The sequence below is a fragment of the Staurois parvus genome, unplaced genomic scaffold (genome assembly GCF_062004578.1).
Source record: "Staurois parvus isolate SC_StPar_1 unplaced genomic scaffold, SC_StPar_1.0 ptg000575l, whole genome shotgun sequence".
NCBI classification, from domain to species: domain Eukaryota; kingdom Metazoa; phylum Chordata; class Amphibia; order Anura; family Ranidae; genus Staurois; species Staurois parvus.
The window spans coordinates 6039170-6063393 of NW_028318371.1; the positions used below are offsets into that span (position 1 = coordinate 6039170).

At 48.3% G+C, this 24224-nt stretch overlaps 1 long non-coding RNA gene and 1 pseudogene across 1 annotated transcript in view; one reads left to right on the forward strand and one right to left on the reverse strand.

Annotated features, from left to right (window-relative positions):
• Positions 1-1552: 1552 nt before the first annotated feature.
• On the reverse strand, positions 1553-4150 carry LOC149450388 (F-box-like/WD repeat-containing protein TBL1XR1 pseudogene; annotated as a pseudogene).
• An 8501-nt stretch (positions 4151-12651) lies between these two features.
• The window catches only part of LOC149450389 (uncharacterized), a 489998-nt gene continuing 478425 nt past the window's right edge, over positions 12652-24224 (forward strand). Inside the window, exon 1 of the long non-coding RNA XR_016315263.1 lies at positions 12652-12855. This is a non-coding gene — a long non-coding RNA (uncharacterized LOC149450389). The remainder of the gene's footprint in view (positions 12856-24224) is intronic.

Consider the following 24224-nt stretch of genomic DNA (forward strand, 5'->3'; position numbering starts at 1 on the left):
AATTACGCATGCCCTGTGCAATGGCGACAAACTGCATACATTTTTAATATCTATAGGCAGAGCTTTAAAAGCCTTTACAAGCTACCATTTTAGATTTACAGAGGAGGTCTAGAGCTATAATTACTGCGCTTGATCTGACGTTCATGGCGATACCTCACATGCATGGTGCAATCGCTGTTTCCATACTGGCACAGGGTTAACGCTCACGAGCGCAGGTGTGCGGATGGGCGAGGGTCCTTTTTTTTTTTTCTTTTTCTTTTTTTCTGATTTATTTAATTATTTTTACTCTGTCCCTTTAATTTTTTTTTTTTAATCACTTTTAATGCTATCTCAGGGAGGGGGAGGGGGGCGCATTTTCTCCCACTGCTTGTAAAGGCAATCCTGCAGCTAATTAACCACTAGGAATGCTTTTACATGAAAGCCCATTGCCGGCTGAAAAAAATTATACCAGGATGATGCCTGCAGCTGCAGGCATCACCCTGGTATAACCATTCAAAGTCCAGTGATGTACCAGTACGTCGCTGGTCCTTGTTGGATATATATGCTATGTTCTTTTTTTCTTTATGCAGCCTGTGGGCTGAATGAAAAAAAAGAGAAGAAATCTCTGCCAGAAAAAGTGTGTGGTATGCCCACCATTAGAAACCTCCCTGCATCCACCCACTTCTAATGGTGGGCACACATGAAATGTGCCAACAAATATAAAATATATATGCCGAAGCATAGGGGCCATCCGCCCACTGGCCACCCCAGGCCCCCATGCTTTGGCATATATTCTCTTTTTTTTTAACTGCGGATGAAAATTTTCATCCGTCAGCACTGCACACACCTACTTATGTCTATTCTGAAAGCAAGACCCTGTTGCTGTCAGAATAGACAGGTCAGTGCTGCAGTTTGACATTCCTGCAAAGAAATCAACAATGGTTAACAATAAAACATAAACTCAATAAAACAACTTTATAATTGAAATATCTCTGCAAGGAAAAGTGTGTGGTGGTATGCCCACCATTATAAACCTCCCTGCATCCACCCACTTCTAATGGCGGGCACACATGAAATGTGCCAACAAATATAAAATGCAAAGTCTAGGTCTATAAAGCAGCTACAAGCTCCTGAGTCAATGATTGCTGTCGCTGGCACGGTCCTTCCAGGAAGCTGGAAGGAGATAGGCACGGCTAAGTAATTTGACTTATTAAGACAGGTGGGAGATACAGCAGAAAAAACAGAGGCACACTTACTCAGTTTGGCAGGGCAGGAGCGTACCACATGACCTGCTCCCCCGCAGTACAGAGATTGTTTGCCCGACGTCTCTGGCGTTCTTCAACCGTTAATGACGGTCGCGTCAATCCCAATTGCACGGGTTCGGGCATCTCGGTGGCTTCTGGGTTCCGATTCCCAACAGGAGAGGTAGACTGGAACGGAATGCTAGGTAGTACCCATGTTGGTCTCTGACCCTGGCTGGACCTAGCGTTCCCGCAATCTGCAGTCGATCTGGATGGCCAGAGTTATGAGGTCTTCTAAGGTATCGGGTATGCCCACTCTGGCTAGTTTGTCTTTAAGTGACTCGGATAAGCCCATGCAGGGCTGCATCATTCCAATGGGTGTCCCCCATCCAACGTCTGAACTCCGAGGCGTACTCTTCCGCTGCTCGGCGACCTTGTCTGAGTGTATGCAGGGCTGTTTCAGCCGATGCTGCCCGCTGCGGGTCGTCATATAACACCGCCATTGCTTTAAAAAACGTTGTTACCGAATCCAGATGTGGATGGCGGATCTCGAGTAGTCGGTGGGCCCAGCCCTGGGGTTCATCTTGCAGTAGGGATATAATGAACCCCACCTTCACAGATTCTGCAGAAAATGTCCGCGGCTGCAGCTCAAAGTATAGTTGGCATGCATTGAGGAATGCCCTGAATTTTCCTCGATCCCCATTGAATCGTTCTGGCATCGGTACACGGGGTTCCGGTGGAGGCATTGAGACCATTGCTCCGACAAGAGGTTCCGAGGGGTTCCTGGTCGAAGATGGAGTAACCGGTTTCTGAGATGTGGATGCCGGCGAGGCTAGCGTCTGAATACGACCTTCCAGATGTGTGTAACCCTCCTGTAGCATTTTAACCGCTTGGATGAGCGCCGCCAGATGTTGGCATATATTGTCCAGCGGGGATGGTCCTCTTCCAGACTCAGTCATGGCCGTATGGTTCTGTCACGATCCACCCGGCGGTATCTCTAGCAACCCACAGAATGGGATTCCCCAGGGTGCGGGGTCTAAGCCCCAGTCTGCTTATTCACCAAGGACCCTGATGGTGGGGATGGACTTGGAGCAGACTGAGACCAGGTCGGGACTCCTGAGTACACCCGACTGTGGTAGAGTGAACCACCGGAGGTATGTATCGGAAGAGAGCCTGATGTGAAGAGGCTGGCAGACCTGGGCAGTGGTGAGCGGATCCATGCAGGATGGATGGATGACAGAGTATGTGTAGCGTAGTCAGGCAGGCCGGGTCGGTAACAGCAGAGGCAGAATGGTACAGAGCAGCAGACAGAGAGTAGTCGGGTCACAAGCCAGGTTTCAGCAACAGGAGGTCAGGTAATCAGGAGTAAGCAAAAGAATAGTTAGACGAGCCAGGGATCAGAGCAGGAGACGGTCAGCAGAGGTCAGGATCAAGCAGGGTCGGCAACAAGGTATCTCACACAGGTACAGACGAGCAGGGAACAGGGAATGAATACCATATGGCAATGTGAGCATTGCATGAGCTGGTTTAAATAGCCCGCCCAGCGCCAACAGGTGCGCCTGGGTCCTAGTGCCTGTCCGGCCATCATTGGTGACAGGCGCGCCTGGGTCCTAGTGCCCACCTGCCTGTATGTCTTGTTGGGATCCTACAACTGTGCAGATTCGTGCGCTGTGGTGATCTCTGGGATTCCTGACAAGGGCCCTTAAACCCCTCGTGTATTTTATTGTATTGTTACTGTACTGTCCCATGTATTGTCTCCCATTGTAATGTACAGCGCTGAGTAAACTGTTGGCGCTATATAAATCCTGTATAATAATAATAATGTCATCAGAACAGGATGCAAGAAGGTCACCAGTGGGATCCCACTTTATTGCGGTCACTTCATTTGTGTGTCCCTGGAATGTGTTTATTGGCCTGTCTTGTCCCAATTTGCAGACATGAATGCACATATCTGTACTGCATGATGCAAACGTGTTGTTACTTTGCCAGTCCACATCTAACGCTGGTGCCGTGTGAAAAGGAAACTGTTGTTTTGCCTCCCCTGTGTGTGCGTCCCAGATTATGGTCGTCTTGTCTACGCCTGCACTTTAAATAATATTTCCTTTCTTGTCCCATTTCTTGTCCCATTTCAAGGCAAATAGGCAAATAGGTCCTTTGTGTTGCCCCAAGGTGCTTGCAAGGGTTCCATCTTCTGTCCATATTCTGGCAAAGCCATCATAGGATCCAGTTGCTAGAAGTGTTCCTTCACTATTCCAATCTAAGGATCCTTGTTACTAGGACCATCTTGTCCCCCCCCCCCTCGTATACAGTGTCTAAGGACCAGCTGTGTTGAAGCACTAGTGCTGTTTTCACTGAGAGTCCATATCCGTGCCGTCCAATCACCTGACCCTGATGCCAATAGATCACTAACTGGGTTCCAGGCACAAACCAACACTTCTGATTCCTGACCACGTAATACTACTGCTTTGCTAGATGGGATTTCTACATCTCCATCATCTTCCATCCTATCAGTGTGGTTATTTGCCAGTCCCTGTCCTCCATTCTCTTCCCCGTTTGCTGCATTTTCCCCATTCTTTGCAGATGGCTGCTGGTTGTTTGCCGTTGCAGCGGCTGCCTGTTGCTGCACAAGCTTGTCTCTGTATGCCTGCTGTCTTGTCTGTACCACATCAGGTATAACTGCATCAATCAGGGAGATTCCATCGTCCTCCCGTCACAAAGTGTGCCATCCTCATCAATGCTCACTTCTGCCTCCACATACTGCAATCCTTTGTGAATGATGGAAATGAAAGCAGCAGGTGGCACCAGGGCACCATTGATATCAGACCGGCTGATATGGCTCTCTATACCAAAAGTGAATGCTGAATGGGAGAATCCCGACTCCTGCAAGTATCGCTACACCACAAAGTATCCTCATCACGGCTTATACTCATCTTTATGCCACCTAAACCAGGACTTCCCAGCAAACTGAGAAAAGACACCTTTGCAACCTTTGACTTCAGATGTTATGGCAGTCCTTCCATGTGATGGCTGCATTAGTTTTCTTTCTTCAAGCCAATCACATCTTCTCGTCCGAAAGTCACACTCTAAAAGCCGGTATAGTACTGGAGCAAACAACAAGGGAATCTCGGCGCCGTGATGGAGGAACCGCGTGTGCACCCGGATTCACCTTCCTTGGTTACACGTCCATCACTCCCGGGGCAGCGGCAGCCGGTAAGCCGCTTATGTGGAGGAAGATCGGTAAGAGACGAGGGGGGGGGGACAGGAAAGTGCGACCCCCCCTCAGAGTTCCACAACAATAAAAAGTGTTTAGTGTTTAACCCCTCGCCTACAGAGCACTTCTACCCCCTTCTTTACCAGGACAATTTTCAGCTTTCAGCGCTGCCGCACTTTGATTGACAATTGCGCGGTCATGCAACATTGTACCCATATGAAATTTTTATCATTTTTTTCTCAAAAATAGAGCTTTCTTTTGGTGGTATTTATCACCGCTGGGCGCTTTACTTTTTGCGCTGTAAACAAAAAAATTGCAAAAAATTTAAAAAAAAAAGTTTCTTTGTTTCTATTATAAAATTTTTCAAACACATAATTTTTCTCCTTCACTGATGTGCATTGATGAGGCAGCACTGATGGGCACTAATAGGCGGCACTGATAGGCAGCACTAAAGGGCACTGATAGGCAGTACTAATGAGGTGGCACGGATAGGCGGCACTGATAGGCCGCAGTAATGAAGTGTCACGGATAGGCGGCACTGATAGGTGACACTGATGATGGGTACTGATAGATGGCACTGATAGGTGGCACTGACTGGCATCACTGCTGGGCACTGACTGGCACAACCGCTGGGCACTGACTGGTGGCACTGACTGGCAGCACTGCTGGGCTGCACTGGTGGGCACAGGTGGGTGGCACAGGTGGGGGGGCACAGGTGGGTGCACTGCTGGGCACAGGTGGGCAGAACTTGTGGGTGGCACTGCTGGGCACCGATCATCAGAGCACTGATGATCGGTGCCGATCCCCGCTCTGACAACTGCCGGTTCTCGGCAGTACTTTCCTCACGATCTGACAGCGTGAGGAAAGTGCAGCCGAGAACCGGCAATTGAATTTCCCGGTGATCAGTGTGTCATTGGACACAGCTGATCACGTGGTAAAAGGCCGCTGTGATTGGCCTTTTACCACATCACGTGATCAGCTGTGTCCGTAGGACACAGCAATCACGGAGATAGCTGGGAGCACGCCCCTGGAGCGTGTTCAGGGAGGACTTCATATGACGCCCACCCAGAACTGGCCGGCCGCCCCCCTTCTCTGTCCCCGCCCCCCTTCTCTCTCCCCGCCCCCCTCTTCCTCGCTCCTCCTCTGTCTATCCCTAACTCCCCACGTAGCTCTGGAGAGTCATTACCCCCACCGATCAAATTCTCTCTGATATGTTACTACCTCTTACTAATATTTGTATTCACTGGACACCATCAGATATGCTGCATTGTTTTCTTGGCTCTTCCCCTCCCCCTCTATATACAGACATTGATACTCGGCATACTTACCCCTGAATCTTGTTGTCAATATAATGTCTAATGCCTCCCGCTAATGTCTCCATCCCCATGTTATAATGACAAGAAAATTGTTTGAACAAGAAAAATAAAAAAATATTTTTGTGTTAATAAAAAAAGTGTTAAAAAATAAAAAAAATGTTTAGTGTTAAAATTATTTTTTTTTTAAGTGTTGGGGTTAAAAATAAACAATTGTATTGTTAAAAACTAAATAAAAACAAAATGTTTTTGTGTGAAAAAATAGAAAATGTTTTAATGTTATTTTTTTTTTTAAACCTGTAGTGTTAAAAAAATTACAAAAAGTTTTAGTGTTAAAAAAAAAATAAAACGGTTTTGTTGTTAAAAAAAATAAAAATAAAACGTTATTATGTTAAAAAATTAAAAGGTTTCGTGTTAAAAAAAGTAGAAAAGAAAATTTTAGTATTAAAAGTAATAGAAATAAAAAAGTTTTAGTGTAAAAAAAAAAAAGTTTCTTGTTGTCTGTGTTGTGTATGGATTGGTGCAGGTCAGGACTACAATCCCCTCCCCCCTCCATACGAGGACAGGTGTGTGCTGTGGGTGGGGAGTTGTAGTTCCAGCGCACGCCTGCAGTACCCATGTTCCCACACTAGATGTCTCCCCCGCTCCGCTGGCTCTCCATCCCCAGCTGTCCTCATTAACCCCTGTGTGTCCGGCGGGCGGGGTGCCGGTGGGGTGTCGGTCCCTCCTCCCCGGTGTGCTCAGTATGGAGGGATGGCGGTAGAAGGCGGGGTGGAGGTGCTGCTCCGGGACGGTTGGTACACAGTTGCGGGGAAGTTGTCGGAGGTCTCCCCGGTGCTGAGCGCGGACCGGTCCGGGGACAACGGGGTGACCAATGGATCGTTCCGGGGCCCCTCCGAGCCCCCCCAGCCCGAAGCCATCGCCAACCAGAAGCGGACGGTGCGGGTGGTGGAGCCGGGCGGGCTGGGGATCCATGAAGGGGGGCCGGGAGAACAAGATGCCGGTCCTCATCTCCAACATCTTCCGCGGGCTGGCCGCCGACCTCACCCACTCCCTCTGTCGGGGGCGCCATCCTCTCCGTCACTGGCACCGACCTCCGGGATGACACACGTGACGAGGGCGGGCAGGGAGGTCACCCTGGAGGGTAAGTACCACCTGTGACATGGGATGGGGGGGCATGTATGTGTAGGGGACATGGGGGGTAAGTACCACCTGTGACATAGGATGGGGGGCATGTATGTGTAGGGGACATGGGGGGTAAGTACCACCTGTGACATGGGATGGGGGGCATGTATGTGTAGGGGACATGGGGGGGTAAGTACCACCTGTGACATGGGATGGGGGGGCATGTATGTGTAGGGGACATGGGGGGGTAAGTACCACCTGTGACATGGGATAGGGAGCATGTATGTGTAGGGGACATGGGGGGGTAAGTACCACCTGTGACATGGGATGGGGGGCATGTATGTGTAGGGGACATGGGGGGGTAAGTACCACCTGTGACATGGGATGGGGGGCATGTATGTGTAGGGGACATGGGGGGGTAAGTACCACCTGTGACATGGGATGGGGGGGCATGTATGTGTTGGGAACATGGGGGGGTAAGTACCACCTGTGACATGGGATGAGGGGCATGTATGTGTAGGGGACATGGGGGGGTAAGTACCACCTGTGACATGGGATGGGGGGCATGTATGTGTAGGGGACATGGGGGGGTAAGTACCACCTGTGACATGGGATGGGGGGGCATGTATGTGTTGGGAACATGGGAGGGTAAGTACCACCTGTGACATGGGATGAGGGGCATGTATGTGTAGGGGACATGGGGGGGTAAGTACCATCTGTGACATGGGATGGGGGCATGTATGTGTAGGGGACATGGGGGGGTAAGTACCACCTGTGACATGGGATGAGGGGCATGTATGTGTAGGGGACATGGGGGGGTAAGTACCACCTGTGACATGGGATGGGGGCATGTATGTGTTGGGAACATGGGAGGGTAAGTACCCCCTGTGACATGGGATGGGGGGGCATGTATGTGTTGGGAACATGGGAGGGTAAGTACCACCTGTGACATGGGATGGGGGGCATGTATGTGTAGGGGAAATGGGGGGGTAAGTACCACCTTTGACATGGGATGGGGGGCATGTATGTGTAGGAGACATGGGGGGGGGTAAGTACCACCTGTGGCATGGGATGGGGGGGCATGTATGTGTAGGGTACACGGGGGGTAAGTACCACCTGTGACATGGGATGGGGGGGCATGTATGTGTAGGGGACATGGGGGGGGGGGTAAGTACCACCTGTGACATGGGATGGGGGGCATGTATGTGTAGGGGACATGGGGGGGGGTAAGTACCACCTTTGACATGGGATGGGGGGGCATGTATGTGTAGGGGACATGGGGGGGGGTAAGTACCACCTGTGACATGGGATAGGGGGACATGTATGTGTAGGGGACATGGGGGGTACATACCACCTGTGGCATGGTATGGGGGGCATGTATGTGTAGGGGACATGGGGGGGGTAAGAACCACCTTTGGCATGGAATGGGGGGCATGTATGTGTAGGAGACATGGGGGGGTAAGTACCACCTGTGGCATGGGATGGGGGGGCATGTATGTGTAGGGGACATGGGGGGTGCATACCACCTGTGGAATGGGATGGGGGTGCCATGTATTTGTAGGGGACTTGGGGAGTAAGTACCGCCTGTGGCATGGGATGGGGGTGCCATGTATGTGTAGGGGACTTGGGGGGTAAGTACCGCCTGTGGCATGGGATGGGGGGGGCATGTATGTTTAGGGACATGGGGGGTAAGTACCACCTGTGGCATGGGATAGGGGGGCATGTATGTGTAGGGACATGGGGGGTAAGTACCACCTGTGACATGGGATAGGGGGCATGTATGTGTAGGGGACATGGGGGGGTACGTATCACTGATGGGATAGGGGGAGTCATGTATGTGTAGGGGACATGGGGGGTAAGTACCACCTGTGGCATGGGATGGGGGGGCATGTATGTGTAGGGGACATGGGGGGGTAAGTACCACCTGTGACATGGGATGGGGGGCATGTATGTGTAGGGGACATGGGGGGGTAAGTACCACCTGTGACATGGGATGGAGGGGTGCCATGTATGTTTAGGGGACATGGTGGGGTAAGTACCACCTATGGCATGGGCTAGGGGGAATATATGTGTAGGGGACATGGAAATGGGGGGGCATGGGAGTAAGTACCATGTATGATATGGGGGGTGCCATGGTATTGGGTGCTCTGCCATGGCAGAGTCCTATTCTGTTGCCATTGGAAGGGGGAGGGTTGCCATAGCAATGGAAAAGTTTTATGAGGGGGAGTGGCCCCTCAGTCTACTGTGGATACTGTATACCATGGGGGGGAGGGAGACCTGGCATGGCAGAATCTTTTTGGGGGTCTTGCCATGGCATTGGGGAAGTCTTACCCAGACGGTTCTGCCATGGCACGTCTTATTCTGTATGTCATTGGAGGATGGAAGGACCTACCATGGTAGTAGGGGAGTCTTACTGGGAGGGGTCCTGCCCTGGGAAAGTCTACTTTGAGTACCATATGCCATTGGGGGACTCTGGACCTGCCATTGTAATGGGAGAGTCGTAGTAGGCGGTCCTGCCATGGGAACCATTACAAAGTCATCTTCTGGTACCAATGGGGGGGGGGGACAAGTCTTATTCTGTATGTCATTGGAGGGTGGAAGGACCAGTCATGGTAATAGGAGAGTCTTACTGGGGGTCCTGCTATGGGAAAGGCTTGTTCTGTATACCTTTGGAGGGGGGCGGGTACCTACCATGGCAATTGGAGAGTCTTATGTGGGGTCCTGCCATAGCAAAGTCTATTTTGAATACTGCACACCATGGGGGGGGGGGGGGGACCTGTCATGGTAAAACGGTCAACACATGTACAAAGGATTTGCAGATGAACGTTTGACAATCTACTAGTGTATAGCCAGCTTTACTGCTCTCCAGCCAACCAGGTTGGATGGGTTGACTGCCTTCTTCCTCATCTCAAACAATGGTTCTTCCCACCACGCTGGCTATGATGTGGCTGCAGGATGCCTGGACCACCATTTCCAAATATATATATAAAACAATGCCTTCAGTTATGACTGCGATCTCTTCTACAGGAGGAGGGATGCCCGCCCCCCTCCCCCACCACCAATTCCTTTCCTGGGCTCTCTCATTCCATTGGGGATCCTGGGACCGCTCCAACCGGCAGCACCGACTTCAATACACACAGAGAAAGGAGCTGATGTAGTTCCTCCCTCTCTGTGGGATCACACAATGGAAGCAACAAGGATTTTGTCACTTTTGGTTCTGGTTCTGTGTTTACTGGGCAGTTGGCGACCAGCTACTGTGCTGACCCATATGTGTCTGATCAGCTGCATTGGAGGCCAGAGGAGAGATCTGGGGTCTGATAGAGCCAGATGTCTCCATAAAGAGGACCTGTCATAGCCCATGCTGTCACAAGGGATGTTGTACATCTCTTGTGATAGCAATAAAGTTGATTTATAAAAAAGAAAAAAGGGACAGTTAAAAAGTTTAAAATAAAATAAATTATTAAAAACACATTTTAAAGTGTCCCCCCCCCCCCCCGTGCTCATGTGCAAATGCATACACATACGTAAGTCTCGCACACATATGTAAATGGTGATCACACCATACATGTGAGGTATCGCCACGAACGTCAGAACAAGAACAATAATTCCAGCACCAGACCTCCTGCATCACTCTAAACTAGTAACCTGTAGAGGCTTTTAAAGTGTCACCTGTGGAGATTTGTAGGTCCCGTAGTTTGTAGATGTTCCACGAGTGTACTGCACAGTCTATTCCAAATCAAAACATAAAGAAAAATGTTTCAAATTTGTTATTACTTTACAAAAAGTGAAGAAAAACGAATATTTGGCTGTTCAAAAAAAAAACATAACTCTTCAAGTATTCTGATGTGTTCAATCTGATCCATGATCCCTGGTATGCGATAAATAGGCCCAACACCGTAGTATGAGAAACATCCCCATATCATGATGCTTGCACCACCATGCTTCACGGTCCTCACAGTGTACTGTGGCTTGAATTCAATGTTTGGGGGTCGTCTGACAAACTGTCTGCAGCAGATCCAAAAAGAACAATCTTGCTTTCTTCAGTCTACAAAATGTTGCCCCATTTCTCTTTTGCCAGTCAATGTGCTCTTTGGCAGATTCTAACCTCTTCAGCACATGTCGTTTTCCCAACAGTGGGACTTTGCGGGGACTTCTTGCAGATAGCTTGGCTTCACATAGGCGTCTTCTAATTGTAACAGTCCTCACAGGGAACGTCACACCTTCTTTCATCTCCCCGGAGCTGATCATTGGCTGAGTCTTTGCCATTTTGGCTATTATTCCATCCATTCAAATGGCAGTTTTCTGTTTACTTTCACGTTTTGTTTTCCATTTTACAGCATTTGAGATCATTTTAGCTGAGCAGCCTATCAGTTTCTGCACTTATTTATATATTTTCTCCTCTCCAATGAACTTTTTAATCAAAGTGCGCTGTTTTTCTACACTTTGTCTGGAATGAGCCGTTCCTCAGATTTGTAGAGATATATTATATATAGAGGTATATTCCTTTCAGCAACACTGGCTATATCCATATGAACGTCCAACCTCCAGGAGCCACAATATACCGGGCAGAAAACAAACCTTCCTCACAAATTCACTATTCAGTGTCTCTCCAAAGAAAAGCCAAAGGGATCTGCAATAATGTTCTGCCATAAAAAATGTTCTTTATTAAAACCCGACCGGTACTTACATAATAGGAAGAAACAAGAGCGACAATCATACAAAACGCACTCATATCTACATCTCATTGGTTGGTTTGTATTCCCACAGATGGGGGGCCCAGTTTTTATTTCTGGGGCCTGTTTGTTGCCACCTTAGGCAGACTGTAATGGTTATTATATGGGATTTATTTTGTTATTATATACAGTACATGTTGTTCCTTAAAGCAGTTAGGGTGGATCCTGTCATCTCTAGGTGCATGGAGTACACTCACAGTCCTAGAAAGCTGGACTCTAAATACAGATATGAGAAATGTTTTGCCTGTCAGAAGATTTTTATATCTGTTCATCCATTGCTGGGATTTACACAGCTCTGCCAGACAGCACAGCCAAGCAGACAAGAGTACTTACAGTTAGGAAATACATTGGTGTCCTCTGTCCACCCCCAACCGTCTGATTGGATGGTGAAACAACAGCAGCAGACTGATTAGGTCATCTCTTTGCTCTCTTCTCCTATCAGTATGTTCTATGTTGGTACATGTGCATGCAGCACACCTGATTGGCTCTCGGTTCTGCCCCTTCTTCTTCCAGTGCTGCTGCATAGTAAGAGGTTGATACCAAATCAATTTCAGGCACTTCCACTAGTGGCATTAAAAAACACACATTTCCAGATGTATTAACCCCTTCCTGTCGGATGTATGTATATATGTGGCAGCACAGAGATTGGCCGTATTCTGTGCCTCCACGTATACACATACCTGTTTTGTGTTGGCAGCATGCCCCCAGCACTCTGACAGCACCGTCACTGACAATTGGAAGCTGGTAGGATGGGCTTCCAATTATCTAATCATCCAATCACAGTGATCACATGGTGCGGAAGCTGAGCAAGCAGGTAACGATGCTCCGGTGTTGCGATGTCTTAAAAGGCTGGGAAGAAGGGGTTAATGAATACAGAGTTGCATTCATTTGTGTCTGTTATATCTGTCTGGAGATTAGTCCAAAGATGTACAGTTTTTATTCAACTGTGTGTGGCAAAATATCCTAAAAATCCAGAGCTATGAACAGGGGATTCTAAGAAGATCCTGGGATTTCCCGCTGTAAACGCATGTGTTCTGTATTGCAGACATCTAGAACTGCATTCACCTGATGCCAAGCATACTGCGGTGCTGCGAGCAAAAGATCCTGCGGCGGCCCAGACCGGGTTCAACGCAATTCACGGGGCGGTGATGGAACTTCTTCCCAAGGTGATGGCCGAAGTCCAAACTCAGCTGGGAAAAAACGGAACCTCTGGAAGTCATGAAATTCGGCACATGGGCTGGCTAGCAGAAAAGGTCAGTTTGTTGTGTCTTTGGCTTTATATTGTTTATCTCACGAGCTAAATGACCACAAAAATGTCTCATCTGAAGTCCCTTTAACCCTTTTCCGCCTACTCCGGTGTCCTTGTACAAAGTTCTGAGTGCCTGGGGGGCGGGAAGATTTTCGATCATGTGACTACTGTGTTTTGCTGCCATAGAGGTCACATGATCAGGAGTCGTTCCACCGGCTATGGATTATTAGTGAGAGCCGAGAGCTGTCTTTGACAGCCCAGTGTCTGTGCTGGGAGCTTGCAGTGAGCTTGTTCTCAGCACAGAAACATTGGCTGCCCAACAACGCACATGTGTGGGTGTTAAAGCCTGCCCTTGCGGCTGCAAATATGTGTTATTTGGGTGACAACAGGTTAAAGTGGAACTTAACCCCCCCAGGTTTAATTTTACTCTAAACCCCCTCCTACCTTGTGTGCTGGGGGGAACTTAAATAACATACCCAGCCATCAACTGCAGCATTGCCCTGCAGTAATCTGCTGAAAGCGGAACCCACAGGGCCTTGTGCCGCCATCATTGGAGCCAGCTTTCTCTTCCAGGTCCTAGCAAGCAGCTCCCGATGACACTCCACTGCACATGCACAGCGTATTGTACATAGCCCCAAAGCCACCTGGGATACATGATGTTGGTATCCTAGGGGGCTTCAGGTGGGGTGGGGAGGATGTCATTCTTACCTAAGCGAGGAAGGCAGAAGCATGAGGTGTGTTCTCCTAAAGAAAGAAAGAAAGAAGTACAGGAGTTGGACAAAAATATGGAAACACTACATGATTTGCAGGTGTGAAAGTGACGACATGGTTTGCGTTGAAAGCGGAAGTGACGTAACATTCTTTTGCTTCCGCTGTGTGATGAGACACCTATCTAACAGGTGGAAACCCTCACTTCCGTTATTTACTGCGTGCGCAGCTAGTAATATGGAGTCATGTCAGAGCTTACTGGGCTTCAAAGAGGGCAAATTGTTGGTGCCACTTAGCTGGTGCCTCTGTGACTGGATTTGAAATTTATTTGCCGTGTCACGAGGTACATTATCAAAGGTTATGGCTGCATATACAGTTTCTGGGAAAATGATGTCTGGGCAGCCATACTGTATGTACAAATTTTGACCGACTATGTGCACCCCATGGTGCAGACATTGTTTCCTGAAGACCGCGCCAATTACCAAGCTGACAATGCTCCGAATTCACACAGCTGGCATTGTCAAATCACGGTTTGGCGAGGATGCAGACAAAGTCTCCCACCTTTCCTGGGAGCCACAGTCGCCAGACCTCCATATCATAGAGCCATTTGGTCAACGAAATTTGGGCTCGTTTTCCTCCTCCGGCATCTCTGCGAGAACTGGAACGATTTGTGTATGAAGAGTAGTATCAGATTCCATTATCCACCACCCAAGACTTATATTTGTCAATTCCCAGGAGAATTCAGACCATCTTGGATGCTAAAGGCAGTCCAACACTATAGTAGCTAATGATTTTGTTCTTTTACATAGTGTTTCCATAATTTTGTCAAACCCCTGTAACTGGGACTGAAGGTTCGTGTTAAAATCCTAGTAGTTTGACGTCATCGTGTTCTTGCTCTATCTGTTTAACTAGCTGCCGACCGCAGATAGCCGAATGACGGCTGCACTGCGGCCAGCCAGTTCTGGGTGGACATCATATGACGTCCTCCCAGAACGCGCTCTCCTGCGCGCCCCAGGGGGCGCGCACCCGGCGATCTCCGTGATCGCTGTGTCCTACGGACACAGCTGATCACGTGATGTGGTAAAAGGCCAATCACAGCGGCCTTTTACCACGTGATCAGCGGTGTCCAATGACACGCTGATCAGAGGAAAATGCAAGTGCCGGTTCTCGGCTGCACTTTCCTCACGCTGTCAGATCGTGAGGAAAGTACTGCCGAGAACCGGCAGTTGTCAGAGCAGGGATCGGCACCGATCATCAGGGCACTGATGATCAGTGCCCTGATGATCGGTGCCCAGCAGTGCCACCCGCAAGCTCCGCCCACCTGTGCCCAGCAGTGCGCCCACTAGCTCCGCCCACCTGTGCCCAGCAGTGCACCCACCTGTGCCCAGCAGTGCACCCACCTGTGCCACTCTGCAGTGCCACCCACCTGTGCCCAGAAGTGCCACCGACCTGTGCCCACCCACCTGTGCCCACCCACCAGTGCTGCCAGTCAGTGCCACCAGTCAGTGCCTAGGGGTTGTGCCAGTCAGTGCCGCCAGTCAGTGCCCAGCAGTGATGCCAGTCAGTGCCGTCTAGCAGTACCCATTATCAGTGTCACCTATCAGTGCCGCCTATCAGTGCTGCATATTAGTGCCGCCTATCCGTGACACCTCATTAGTGCTGTCTATCAGTGCTGCCTATCCGTGCCACCTCATTAGTGCTGCCTATCAGTGCCCTTTAGTGCTGCCTATCAGTGCCCATCAGTGCCGCCTATCAGTGCCCATCAGTGCTGCCTCATCAACGCACATCAGTGAAGGAGAAAAATTACCTGTTTGAAAAATTTTATAATCGAAACAAAGAAACTTTTTTTTTTTTCAAATTTTTTGCACTTTTTGTATTTATAGCGCAAAAAGTAAAGCGCCCAGTGGCGATTAAATACCACCAAAAGAAAGCTCTATTTGTGAGAAAAAAATGATCAAAATTTCATCTGGGTACAATGTTGCATGACAGCGCAATTGTCAATCAAAGTGCGGCAGCGCTGAAAGCTGAAAATTGGCCTGGTAAATAAGGGGGTATAAGTGCCTGGTAGGCAAGTGGTTAATGTACTGATTGTCTGCTCGTTATTTGGGTCCACTTTAAACTATTATCAGTTACTTAGGCGGAGACCTTTCTCTGCCACCTACTGGAATTTGTCATTTCTGTGCAATGTATGCGATTAAAGAGGGGACTCCGTATGCAGCTTTCATTGAATGTTGCCACTTAACAGCAAGCACTGAACACATCAAATATGCCACAGTCTCCTGGGAAGTGTAATTAGTCGGTTTGTTTGAATTTGGGGTTTTACTGTTACCCTTAGGAATCGGGGGAGGCTGAGGATAGGGCCACTGTAGCTGACAAGCCCCCTTTGCCAGTCACACTCCGTGAACAGGGGATTGTGGCAGCTATGCTGTGTCTGAGATCAATGTTAGTGACGCCCACTAATTGGGCATTCGTCGGGGAGGAGCAGAGAAGCTGGAAATTAAGGAACCAAAAAGAGATTTACTTCACATTTCAATACTGTTTCATTGGAGAAGTGAATACAGGCATTTAGACATGCAAGGATGGATCTGTATTTATGTTTTTAATTCCTTCAGGAGTTAATTTTTTAAGGCCCAACACTGGAAACACTTTTTAGTCGGTTATTGTGTACCGAGAATACTATCTCTACAGTCACTGACCTTACATTTTCCAAAATACAATATTTTCCCCTAAAGCGGGCCTTTAACGTCTTAAGGGGCCATGCACGGTGCTTACAAGAAGGTGTCCGTTCCGATATTGGGAGCACGTGTAAAGGTAAAGGTACTCTGGGCTCTGATTTGGGTCACGCCGTGTACATCGTTCTCTGGGGAGGTACAGTAGTAAGTGTAGATGGTGAGACGACTTGTTCAGCTGAGCCAATGCAGATTTAATGAGCATCACACTTGTTAGCGTTGGCGGTTGGATTGGCTGGATGTCCGTAAAGACAGATGCATCCAGTGAATGCTTCCTGTTAATATGGAAGATGGACAGTCTAGGTGTTGATAGACATCATTTATGTATTTACTTTGTACAGTTATTGTCATTTGCTTTTTACGAACACGTAATTTCCAAAGGTTTTGCCCATTTATAACAGTCCCTGAACGATTTCTCTGCTCCTTTTTTGTTATGTTTCCACAGAAGTTGAAGCGTATCTAAACCCGAGAACAAAATCTTTTCCAGTTTACCGATCTTTAGATTTGGTGGCTGCCATTGTTTTATGTTTATTAGGATTATCTAGTTTTTATGTTAAGCTGGTAATCATGTTCACTTCCTGTCCTCGGGTGACAACACTCAATGTACTATATCTATTGTAATGTTTGGGGGTTGTTTAGCTCAGGGTAGCGCTCACCAGCAAGTAGAATCCACACCAGAAATTGTTGTTTTAGAGTTTCTTGGCCCACTTTTATTAAAGAAAAAAATAAAGTCCATACAATGTATGTTTGCCACATCAACAGAAAACAACCAATCCAGCCTCCTGGCTTGCACTTGTAACAAAATAGTTCTTCAGCCTCCTGGCTTATGTACAGCAGTTCTGCTCAGGCCTTCCACTATAGACCCTCGTCAGTCCCCCATAGACCACTTCCTCGCCAACACTGTCCACACAGCTGGCAGCCCCTTGCTGCCCTGATCCTCAGGCTCTGGACTCTGTCCTTTCCAATGCACATATGCACTCCTCTGGATTCTCCCTTGCACATACCTGGATTCCTCGGGAGGATAGAGCCCAGAACCCTGGTCCTGTCTCTACAAAAAGCCCAGAACCCACCTGCATAATCCGTGTTCTGGCTATTCCTAAAATCTAGTCCCAGGATTGCAGATTTCTTCCCGCCAAGATCACTTTGAAATTTCCAGGCTCCAGGTCCCAAAATGGACCTTTATGAAACAATGAAGAAACTGAAAAGCCAGTTTCCTCTGCATTACACAAACTCCCTGGAGCCCCTTAACCTGCCTTGTTGAGGATCCTGGGTAGCATAATATCCCTTTACCAACATGACAGATCACTGCACTGTCACACTATGGAGAGCAGCATTGTCACCCTAGGACAAGAAGTGTGTCAGGGCTACAGAACAAACACGTGTCGGCTTGTGAGCTGCTATGTGAGTAATAAATCTTACCAAGTGCTGATTGTGAATTGCCTGCACCTAACACATGCTCATACTAGTGTGTAAAAAAAGCAAAACCACAATGTGCCGCGCTTCACTTCAACAATAATATGTGTATCCAATCACTAATATTTCTAATGCATATCCAAATATATAAATGAATATAAATATATGTAATTGTGCATCCAGTATATTTAGTCTGCGTGAAAGCTATTGAGTCTATAAACTATGGGATATATATTTGTAGTATATGTCATAATGTCATATGACAGTGAGCAGGGCTCTGGTATGGGGTGTGGCTGTGATCAGGATGCTGGTATGGGGTGTGGCTGTGATCAGGACGCTGGTCTGGGGTGTGGCTGTGATCAAGATGCTGGTCTGGGGTGTGGCTGCGATCAGGATGCTGGTCTGGGGTGTGGCTGCGATCAGGATGCTGGTATAGGGTGTGGCTGCGATCAGGATGCTGGTATTGGGTGTGGCTGCGATCAGGATGCTGGTATTGGGTGTGGCTGCGATCAGGATGCTGGTGTGGGGTGTGGCTGCGATCAGGATGCTGGTATTGGGTGTGGCTGCGATCAGGATGCTGGTATTGGGTGTGGCTGCGATCAGGACGCTGGTGTTGGGTGTGGCTGCGATCAGGACGCTGGTATTGGGTGTGGCTGCGATCAGGATGCTGGTATGGGGTGTGGCTGCGATCAGGACGCTGGTATGGGGTGTGGCGGTGATCAGGACGCTGGTATGGGGTGTGGCTGTGATCAGGATGCTGGTATGGGGTGTGGCGGTGATCAGGATGCTGGTATGGGGTGTGGTGGTGATCAGGACGCTGGTCTGGGGTGTGGCTGTGATCAGGATGCTGGTATGGGGTGTGGCTGTGATCAGGACGCTGTTATGGGGTGTGGCGGTGATCAGGACGCTGTTATGGGGTGTGGCGGTGATCAGGACGCTGGTATGGGGTGTGGCTGTGATCAGGACGCTGTTATGGGGTGTGGCGGTGATAAGGACGCTGTTATGGGGTGTGGCGGTGATCAGGACGCTGTTATGGGGTGTAGCTGTGATCAGGATGCTGGTATGGGGTGTGGCTGTGATCAGGATGCTGGTATGGGGTGTGGCTGTGATCAGGATGCTGGTATGGGGTGTGGCTGTGATCAGGATGCTGGTATGGGGTGTGGCTGTGATCAGGATGCTGGTATGGGGTGTGGCTGTGATCAGGATGCTAGTATGGGGTGTGGCTGTGATCAGGATGCTGGTATGGGGTGTGGCTGTGATCAGGATGCTGGTATGGGGTGTGGCTGTGATCAGGATGCTGGTATAGTGTATGGGGGTGATCAGGACATTGGTATAGTGTATGGGGGTGATCAGGACATTGGTATGGTGTATGGGGGGTGTTTTGTTTGCACTGGGACAGGTGACAAGGCCTCCTGAATGATGTATTATTGATATTGTGGGGCAGTGATCAGGGACACAGGGGAACTAAACTGGGGCACTGGGGAGGCTGGCAGTGCAGTGTGTGAGGGTACAAGCAGCCTGACATTCAGTGTAAACTCACACACTGCAGGATCGTTCACACTGAGAGCAGAGAGAAGCGATTGGTCACAGCAGTCACATGTGATACACCACGTGATCGCCCTAACACAGCGGTAATGTGATCCACTGTGTCCGGGCGACACACCAATCACCGGGTTTCGTGGTGAGCGCTCTGTGAGCCGCACACGAGCCATCGATGCAGCCTAACGTACAGGAACATTAGCCCGTATCGGCGCTGCTTCCCGTCTGCCGTCTATGTAGAATGTGCGGACGGGAAGAGGGTAAGGAGGGGGCCAGGTAGCTGGCTGCTTGTCCTGGTTTGGTATGGATTTTGAGGGTAACCCCGTGCCAAAAAGAAAATCCTTATCCGAGCATGTGGCCGGGCTGGCCAGTAAAGGGGGGAGACCCCCAGATCCTGCCAACCCAACCCCCCTCCATCCATGTGAATGACTATGGGGTACATTCGGCATTTTTTTGCTATCCCTCACTTCGCTTTATCTGGCAATAGCACGGTCATGCAACGCTGCACACGAATTACATTTTTCATTTTTTTCCCCACAAAAATAGAGCTTTCTTTTGGTGATATATGAACACCACGAGGTATTTATTATATAAATGAACATTTTGAAACAAAAAAAATTATATTTTTTACTTTTTGTTATAAATTATATCCAATAAAAATTAAAAAAAAAGAAAAAATGTTCTTCATAAATTTAGGCCAACATATATTCTGTTACATGTTTTAGGTAAAAAAAAAAAAAAACGCAAATCAGTAAATGTGTATTAATTGGTTTGTGTGAAAGTTGCAGCGTCTACAAACAATGGGATAAATAATAAATACTGGAATTTTCTTTATCTTTTACATTTATTTATGTTTATACTATTAATGGTGATGATGAGTGGGGCTGTGATAGTGCGCCGAGCAATCTGACACTTTGTCACAACTGACACTGACATCTCCAGTGACACTGATACAGTGATCATTGTTAATACTATACACTGTGACTGTATAAATGACACTGACTGGGAAGGGGTAACATCTAGGGGCAATCAAAGGGTTAGCGGTGTGTACTGTGTGTAGTATGGGCTGCTTTTACTAATCCATTTGGCTGTTTTTACTCTCTGCTTTGCAGGGAGAATAAAATAGACACATCACTGCTGTTTGTACAGAGGTCTGTGTTGCTTGTCAACACAGAGCTCTGCTAAGTCATTCACTCAGCCGTTCAGCAGGTCCCAGCCATAAATCATTTGGCTGAACGTGCTGATTGGCTTGGGCTGTAGCGAATGGCAGCACAGATGGGGGTAACGGGCACACATGCCCCCTACCTAGAAATGAAAGATCACATACATGTACGTGATCTGGTGCAGAGGAGACCCCAGGCTGCTGTATATTTGCATGGGCCTGTCGGCAGCTGGTTAATTCATGGAACAGAGTTCTACTACCTAATAGTCTCTTATATGTTGTGGTGAGATGTCTGGAATCGGGATCCCAGATCTTCACATCCAGTGCAGCCATGACTAGAGGGTTCAACTCTTCTAGATGTGGGATTCATTGTATTGGATGGTCCATGCAGCAGAATTAGTGGGAACAGATGATACTATGAGAGACAGAAGAGGCCAGAGGGTGACTAAGCCCTGTAGACTCCACTGGGAACTAAAATCTCACTTTTGGGTGGACTGACCCTTTAACTGTACAGGATATGGTGGTGGTACACAAATGAAAGGAGTGCGGGACACACGGAATGATAGAAATGCCAGTCACCACAGACTTGGAATTACACTGTATCTGAGCACCACAAAGAGAAAATGATCATTTATTCATTTGTAATAATCAAAGAAAACTCCCCCATCCATCCATGTTTCCATGCTTTATTTTACTGAGAAATCATTTTGAAAAACTCTTGTCTAGCATTTCTGGCTGTGGCCACCTTGAGTAAGGGCAGATGACTGATGTAGCATTTACTTCCTGGAATCCATCTGCCCTTAGCTCAGGCACGAGGGTGTGCTTTGCTGAGAAAGCCCCTGCTCCACTCCTGAATACTCCTGGGATGTATGAGTTTATTTGCCTAGGCTAGAAACCAGGAAATAACTGAGGAATTGTTAATAAAAAAGAATATGTTTAAAACAAGTAGATATGATCTACGTTCCTAAATACACTGCTCAAAAAAATTAAAGGAACGCTTTTTAATCAGAGTATAGTGTCAAGTCAATTAAACATCTGGGATATTTATCTGGTCAGTTAAGTATCAAAGGGGGTTTTTAATCAGTTTCAGCTGCTTTGGTATTAATGAAATGAACAACAGTTGCATTAGATGGGCAACAATGAGACAACCCCCAACACAGGAGTGGTTTTACAGGTGGAGGCCACTGATATTTTTTCCCTACTCATCTTTTCTGACTGTTTTTCACTAGTTTTGTATCATATGACGCCCTCCCAGAACTGGACAACCGCGCTCTATCCGTTATTCAGCTATAGCGCGCTTGGCAAGTGGTTAAAAAGATATTCCAGCATCCTCTGAGATCTCATGTTTCAGTCCATCTGATGCTGCCACGTTGCACCTCAGACTGTCCAGGAGCTCAGTGGTGACCTGGTCCAGATCTGGGAGGAAATCCTCCAGGACACCATCCGTCGTCTAATTAGAAGCCTCCCCTGACGTTGTCAGACATACATACAATCACGTGGGGGCCATACAAACTACTGAGGACCATTCTGAGTTGCTGCAATACAATTTTAGTAAAATGGACTCGTCTGCTGCATTTTTTTTTCACTTTGGTTTTCGGGGTGTCTTTGAATTCAGTCCTCTGTTGGTTGATAATTTTCATGAAATGATGGGGCGTCCTTATGTTCCTAACACATCACCCCGTCCATGTCAGTATAGAGACCCAACATGAGATTTTCCCCATTGAGATCTGATGTGTTCTCAAAGTGTTCCTTTATTTTTTGAGCCGTGTATTTGCTAAGGATAGCAGCAGAAGGATTGAAAATAGCTCATGTTTATTGAGATTGAAGTGTATTTTATTTATTATTTATTTCAGGTACTTCTATATCGCCGTCAATTTACACAGCACTTTACATATATATTGTACATTCACATCAGTCCCTAACCCTCAAGGGGCGTCCAATCTAAGGTCCCTAACTCACATCCATACATACACTGTCTATCTATCATCTATCTATCTATCTATCTATCCGTCCATCCATCCATCCATCTGTATCCAACCCTTGGTGATTGCATGGACCGTCACTTGTAAGCGACATTTTCCATGAATCCTCTTAGCAGTTATTTTACAGGGTAGGTTGCCAGGTCTTTCTCCCACCCCCACCATGCAGGAGATCCCACATGGCCAGGGATGAAACTAGGACAATTTAGACAGGAGCCAATTCACCTACCAGCATGTCTTTGGAGTGTGGGAGGAAACCGGAGTACCCAGAGGAAACCCACACAGGGAGAACATGCAAACTCCAGGCAGGTGGTGCCGTGGTTGGGATTCGAACCAACGACCCAAGTACTGCCAGGCGGAAGTGCTAACCATTTAGCCACTGTGCTGCCCAAGTTGTGCATTAAAGTTTTTCTGTTGCCTGAAGTTGCCCCTCCTCTGATCAATTTATTGTGTTCCATTGAACGGGCTGCCGACACATGCCAGAATAGACCAAATATCGGACACGCATCGTTTCTTCTGACTAGATGTGCAGTGTGGTGCGCTGCAATGCATGTTTGTCAGATGTGCGTTCGGTTCCTATTGACAATGGATGGCACTGCAACACGCTAATGCATGGAACACGTGTCGTCCTATGTTGCAGTAATGCATCTTACCGCAACACAAAAGTGTGATTGGATGCTTCATGTAAGGTGCGCATAGGCAGGGCAATTCACAGAACGTTACAATACACAGAGTCCTCCAGCATACTTACCAGCCAGCCAGCAAAATTGGAAAAAGCCTAAAATGTTTCAGCAATTTGTGTTCAGTTTGTTGGATACATTTGCAAATATATGTGAAGCCGCACTGCCACGTCAAGGCTCCTCTGTACAGTGCGGTCCCTAACTCCACTCTAATGTCATTTCCAAATTGTGACATACAGAGCAAGAAATACATTCAGAATGTAAACTAGATCAACAAAAATTAAATCAAAAACAGAGGTTTTGGTTGCATATATTTGCAATTATATACGAAACTACCATCTATAGACGTCTGAAACATGACTGAAAAAAAATACTGGCCTCCAACCTCCCCTTATAGCCAGTCCAACACACGCCTTTAAAAAAGAATACCGGCCTCCAACCTCCCCTTATAGCCGGTCCAACACACACCTGGAAAAAAAATATTGTAGCTCTCTTGTGGGTGAAGAGAGCTGGTGTAATTGCTTTCTTGGAGGCAGGTGCTGATGACAGTCCTTCAATAGAGCGATGACGGAGCCTCCACGTGAATGTCACATGCTGACGGAGCCTCCACGTGAATGTCACATGCTGACGGAGTCTCCACGTGAATATCACATGCTGACGAAGCCTCCACGTGAATGTCACATGCTGACGGAGCCTCCACGTGAATATCACATGCTGACGAAGCCTCCATGTGATTGGCACATGCTGTCGGAGCCTCCACGTGCTTCGCACATTCTGACGGAGCCTCCACGTGCTTGGCACATGCTGTCGGAGCCTCCACGTGATCGGCACAAGCTGTCAGAGCCTCCACGTGATCGGCACAAGCTGTCGGAGCCCCCACGTGCTTGGCACAAGCCCTCGGAGCCTCCACGTGCTCGGCACAAGCCGTCGGAGCCTCCACGTGCTCGGCACAAGCCCTCGGAGCCTCCACGTGCTCGGCACAAGCCCTCGGAGCCTCCACGTGCTCGGCACAAGCCCTCGGAGCCTCCACGTGCTCGGCACAAGCCCTCGGAGCCTCCAGGTGCTCGGCACAAGCCCTCGGAGCCTCCAGGTGCTCGGCACAAGCCCTCGGAGCCTCCAGGTGCTCGGCACAAGCCCTCGGAGCCTCCAGGTGCTCGGCACAA